The sequence below is a fragment of the Mus musculus genome, chromosome 1, assembly GCF_000001635.26.
Source record: "Mus musculus strain C57BL/6J chromosome 1, GRCm38.p6 C57BL/6J".
In the NCBI taxonomy this organism is placed as follows: Eukaryota; Metazoa; Chordata; class Mammalia; order Rodentia; family Muridae; genus Mus; species Mus musculus.
The window spans coordinates 23,271,096-23,277,533 of record NC_000067.6 but is presented as its reverse complement, the minus strand read 5'-3'; the positions used below and the strand labels follow the sequence as shown (position 1 = coordinate 23,277,533).

General features: G+C 35.6%; 1 non-coding gene across 1 annotated transcript; it reads right to left on the bottom strand.

The window, feature by feature from the left end:
• Nucleotides 1-5,194: 5,194 nt before the first annotated feature.
• Mir30a (microRNA 30a) lies at nt 5,195-5,265 on the bottom strand. The gene has a single exon (NR_029533.1). It is a non-coding gene; the product is annotated as a microRNA 30a (primary transcript).
• Nucleotides 5,266-6,438: the final 1,173 nt, after the last annotated feature.

Sequence of the window (6,438 nt, the reverse complement as noted above, 5' to 3'; positions counted from 1 at the left end):
TTAGAAGAAGCCTGGTGCTAAAGACACCAAGGCAAGCAGGAGACAATGGCAGATTTAGAAGGGCCTTACTGAACAGAATATATAATTTCATTCAACAGCTAAAGCTCATTAACTGTGCTGGCATGAATGATTCTTTAAAACTACAAAAAGAAAGGAAAACAGCAGCCTATTTAGAGATGCAGCAAGAGTCTGGTTTCTGTCCTTATTTTGAAGTTTTGAAGAGACATAAAACAAGCCTGCATAATAAGTTTAACCTATAATTCAACTCTCTTTCAAAGTGTAGCTTACCATTGCGATTATGTTTGGAGAGCTATTTTTGCACTTTCAAACTTCCCAAATATTCTACTTATTTTCCCACCATACTGCTCCCAGACACCCTTTCCATTCAGCGGACCAGCCAATCCAGGCCATCTCTGAGGGCATGCACCCACCCCGCACTCCAACATTTCTCTCCACACCTTCCTTGTATTTCATTTTCTCCACTTGTTGAGAGTATATTTCATATGCCTTCCATAGCCCTTTCACCTCAAATTGGTTGGTCTTTAGCGTGCGAGCCTAAGGAATTTACATTCTCTCCCATTTGCTTAGAAGCTCTATGTAACCCAACCTGCCTTAGTTTCCTTATTTGTAAAGATAAGACTGTGACAGTTCAGCTGTGACAGATACAATAGAGCACTCTGAAAAGTGCTTGGCAAATGACATCTACAATTTTACCAATGGCACCATTACTAAAAGCACCAAGCAGCAACATATTTTTCTCATAATCATTTAAATGCCACCACAGGGAAAACTGCTGAAAAGCAAGCTGTGGCACCCAGGGAAAGGAAAGGCGTACATAAGTATCGTTCCTTGCCTTTCTTTCTCTCCTTCCCTTTCTGTCCACACTCTTCTGCCAAAACAACCAGAAGAATGTGTCCACACTTGGCCCAGTAAATGATCACTGAAAGCTCATGAACATGGTCCTTATCCCTTCTGTACAGACTTCCTCAAGGATGCTTTCCTGCCTAAGTTTTAAATCACATGGTGTGACCAATTCTTGGCTTTTATTTCCTCTCATTATTTAAAACTCTTTTGTTCTTTAATAGCCCAATCAGAGTAAAGGAATGTAAAACAAATTATTCTAGCCTAGCTTATTTGCATATTATATTGGGTTGGAAAAATGCCCTGCTTAGTGACATTTTATTGTTTGTTTCTCCTCTTCTTATCATGGAGTTCTTGCAGGACCTTTCCTGAGAAGACTGGTCTCAGGTCAGATTCAGGCGATGCTGGTCACTGGTCCACCTAACATTGCATATCTCCACCTATTAGTACTACAGGGAGCAAAGATTTTTTTCTTTATGTATATCCTCACTAGCCTTCCTATAAGTGAGGTATTTATTAAAGCTAATAAATAAATAATAGCCATTATCTTTTTTTTAAAAATCATATTCTGGAAGAATCAAATTCTATGTATAAGGTTGTATCATTAAACTAAATTCAAAATCCAAAGTATGTTTCATAGAAACAAATACAAATCTAATGTTGACTAGTATTCTTTAAAGTAGCCACTATTTGCTGTAAGGATTACCGGGCAGAACTCTGCTTAGCCTCTCTGGGACTGCCTTACTCACTGTAAGGTCCTAGTTGTTACTGAGAGAACTTCTGATCACTTACTTGCTGTCCTCTGTGCATGTCAAATGGTAAAACTTGTGACTCCTGACAAAAGAGGCTACAGCATGAACTAAAGGGAATAAAGGAATCCTTCCCTAAGGAAATCCCATTTAGAACCAAAAAACAAAGTATGAGTATACATGCATATGTATGTGTGCAAGTATGCAAAGACATTATGTGTCTGCATGTAGACATGGGTGGAAAGAGAACATTTATCTGTGTAGAGGAAGGAACAAGAGGAAGAACACAATGGACTAAAACAATGGAGCAGGGGCTAAAAAAATCACAAATCCAAAATTTAGATATTATGATCAGCCTTGCAAGAAATCCGAATGTAACAACTTATGATACAGTATCACACTATTTTCTGTTCTCTAGCAAGAAAGATTCATAAATGAAAGGGAAATGGGCATTCTTCACTAATCTCTCTAATCATGCCTATTAAACAGACAGTAAGTTCATATTTAGTATTTGTGATGGATGAACCCCCAGTCTACTTTAATTTTCATTTTCCATCAAGAAACTTTCATTCTAATGCATACTGCATCATTAAGTTGATATAACAATTAAATCTACAGATTAGAAAGGCAGATTAAATATCACTTGGCAATACCAACTTGCTCACCACAGTCACAGTGCCTGATTTTAAGTATATATTAGTGAAAGATTACCTGTTATGAATAACCACCAAGGAAGTCTATTAAAGAATATTTAATTGCAAGACTAGCAGTCAGTGCATTAAAAGACATCAATCAGTCTTAAAGTCAATCACCTTTACCCAATGAGCCATTTCATTAGCTGCTCCACATTTAGTGGACTTATAAAAACAAACAAAAATGTACCACCAACAAAATACTCTTATTTACTGAATTTCTGGCATCAAGAGGATTAAAAATGGAGAAGAAAAATAACAATCATAAAAACCTCAATTTCAAATGGCTCAGTCCTAAATTTGCTTAGTCGTGCATATAAACAACTATAATATAAACTAACAAGCCTAGCTTCCCAATTATTTAGAATATCCAGTACTTATTCTGTACTTCTTAGAGAGCCATGTAAAGAAAATTTTCAGTTCCTTTAGCAAGTCTCTTAAGATAGTTCACTATCAATTATCTTTAAGATTTCATTAAATCACTTCAAAAGTTAAAACAAATAATTAATGTCATATTAACTCTCCCAATAGATAAGAACAACTAGCAACTTCAAATTAGTGTTAATAAACCATCAAAACCTGGTAATACTTAGAAAATACTTATTTCTTGATGGTAACATTTAGGTAATACCTTCGCAAAAGAAAACAACACAATCTACTATCAAAGCAGGCAGAGATGGTGTCCACAGGTCTAGATAAGAAATCTGTTTGCTAGCCATCACAACCCTCACAGCTTGCAGCTGTCTTCTCAGAGAGCAAAGGACTTACACATGTATGCTATTTATGACGACATCACCATAAACTTAAGTTCAGGTTCAAGCTAGAGTTCTAAGGTCAGGAAAAATGTATCATTTAAATCAATCACCAATGCCACTTTCAGATCTTATATACCTCCTTCAGAAATCTCCTTTCAAAGGCTGTCGCAATTTCTATTTTGGACAATTACAAATAAAAAACTATATTTACACTACTTAAGGCTATTTAGGTATGCTGCTCACTTTTAAAACATTACTGGTTTTGAAGAAATGAACACTTAGGTTTATTTCTCCAGCACCGAGGACGTGTTTTATTTTCAGTAACTGACCTGCTGCAGGCCACTTGAAAACTCTGGGCATGTACTTAGTTTAAGAACCATTGCCGAGCAAGCACAGGGCCCAACATGAAAGGAAAAGGGGGAGCAAGAAGAGGAACAGTTTTATGTTGTAGTTCATGTAAGGTGCTTTATTGTGCAGATATGGATGTGATTTTAAATTAAAGAAAATACATGTAAAAATAATGAGTAATAGTTGATTTATATAAAATGATACTCAATCTTAAGTACACAATACTTTGACAATATAATTTTATAATGTAATACTGCTGTTTTACACTGAAGTTTATTTTTAATAAAATGGGGGTAAAAAATCCAGATCGTATTTCAGCTATAAATAGCACATTATTGTTATTGTAAAACAGTATTTTAGATTATTACTGTGGAATTGAGGAGCACAAGACATAACAGGTATTAATTTCAAAACTAACCAAAATAATTAATAGAGGTTTACATCTAAGAATGAAGCAAATTTTACAAGTTAAAAAAATTCCAGTAAGTATGTAAAAGAAATAACCAAAGAGTAGTTAGTGGACAGTGGAAAATTTAGAAGTCAACAAACCAAGGAAAGAAGTGTGAGACAACATAGGGGTAAATATAAAGGAAGTGAAGGTCAAATAATTTCTTCAAACTTATAGCCGTTCCCTGGGAAATACTGCTAGTTTCCCTGGGACACAGCTGGGTTACTTACACTAAATGTTTTCAGTTTACCTATTAAAGCAATGTTGCTCAGTTCCAGACCCTGGGGCTTCAGTGTTAGTCAACCAACTCCTCATGCCTGGCATGACTAATTGAGTTTTCTCACTTGGTGTCTTTATGTATGAGAAAAACTGACTTCTAGTCACCTATCTTTCCAGCCATCAGCATGGCCAGCACATATGGAATGGAATACTCTTTCAGTATGAACTCCTGTTAGTAAGACTAATGATATTAACTGGGAGAATAGAAGCTGTCATTTCTACAGTAATGAAACTGCTGTTTCAAAGAGTGTGCTTTACAAGGTAAAGATGCTGTCTATTTCTCTTTTTAAGGTGTCTCATTCCTATAATTTAAATGAACATTCACATTAAGCCATAAGAAAAATACAGACTAACAAAAAAGGCAAATTAGAAACTATGTCTTTCAGGGATCTGTGCTAGGCTTCCCATTCTGAAATTGTCTTCATAAAGAATAGAATTTGGTGTACTATTTTAAAGGGAGATGAGTTACTTTATCAGTTTAGTTAAAAGGAAAATCTCAATCAAGACTTTATAGTAGATCAAGCAAAAGAAAGCAAATATACTTTTCAAGTTACCTGAGGCAATGTTTTAGATACTATATTAAGGTGAAAATCATTACTTCATGAAATACTAAACCAAGAAGGGGTAGGTGGTTTAATTCAAGCACTATGAAACATGAATTAATGCTCTACTTTGGATTTTACTTCCTCTCTTTTCAAATAATTTAGTTACATTAACACGATGTTTTTGGTGTGTGTGAATTGACCTAAAAAAAAAAAAACCTACTCTGAGATTTGATAAATAAAAGTAGATTAAAGAGCCTACTTTTTAAAATAATTTTTGAAGCACTGTCTTATTTGTTTAAAAAAAATACATAATATATTTCTTTGCTTAGCTTAAAAATACTGTTATATTTTTTGAGTACATATATTGCATATTCTATGCACAGGAAGAACACTTCTGTGGTTTTGAAGTTGTTTAATTTATCTTTTCCACCCAAGCTTTGTAAAAATAAATCAAAGAGAAAGCAAGGTATTGGTTTCAGCCAACAAGATAATTACTCCTTGAAGTTGGAGGCAGTAGGCAGCTGCAAACATCCGACTGAAAGCCCATTTGTGGCTTCACAGCTTCCAGTCGAGGATGTTTACAGTCGCTCACTGTCAACGTTGATATGCCTTCTTCAGCATTCTGTCTTACTGACCTGAGAAGTGCTCTGCGGGAGTTTCTGAAATGTACAGGCAACATTCTGTAAACTGCAAAGCCTCGATGCCCTAGAAATATAACTAAAGTTTATGTAAGATATAGTTTATATGTTTCAGAAACATTTATTATTCATCTACTAAGTGTCAAACACATTTATGAAAACACGAATAAATAGCTTTCACCCATTACTGTTGGCCATAAGAAACAATCATGCAAGTGACTTACTAGGACTAGAACATGAGTAAGTTTATCGAAATCCTTTGAGAAAATTTAACAAGGAAAATGCTTCTATTATGTACAGAGCATTCAACATAAACACCAAAGTAGGGAAGCTTAAAACTATCAAATAAGAACAGGAAACAGACAGAACCAAGACTTACGTGCTGCTTTTACAGATCACCTTTGTTCTGAAATCTGCTTCCACAGAGGCTCTGTACAGTCAGCTGATGTTCCAAAGAGTAAGCAACAATCAGGAGGAAAGCAGAAAAGAGCAAGGAGGTGCAGGTTTGCATGCATCTCTGCGGATCAGAGTTTCCCACTGGAAAAACACAGAACCTATCGCTGGCAGCAGGGGCTGGCAGCAGTGACGCACATTAACTCCACATCTGAATGTTCTGAATTCCACTCCCATTCTCTAATGAAAATAAATGAGGAAAACGGAAGGTTAAGCTCTATCAGTCACTACTTTTCCTGAAGTAATTCAAAACCCTTCTGAGTCTAGTGAAAGATTAAGCTGGTACAGAGAAGTGGGTGTGCCTTCCCCTGAGATTTGGTTTTAGATGAAGTTACCACAATTTTAGTTGCCAACGCCTTAGGGATTTTATGATTAAAAAAAAAAATCCCCACAGAGAGCTTCATGTTTGTGGAAACTAACAAATGTGATGAGCTCCATAAATTTCTTTTTCAAAGCAAGGGACAGTTCTATCCCGTTATGGTTAAGAAAGTTAATCTTTGAGGCAGCAGGTGAAAACAAGCTGAATTATGTTGTGGCCATTTTCTTTATTAACTAAACATTTTGAACTATTAAAACTTCCTAGGGAACCACAATTTCTCAATGGGTCAAGTCACACAGGGGAACAAAGCAAACTTTATCAGTGCTGGCAAGTCTACATTCCAAACATTCT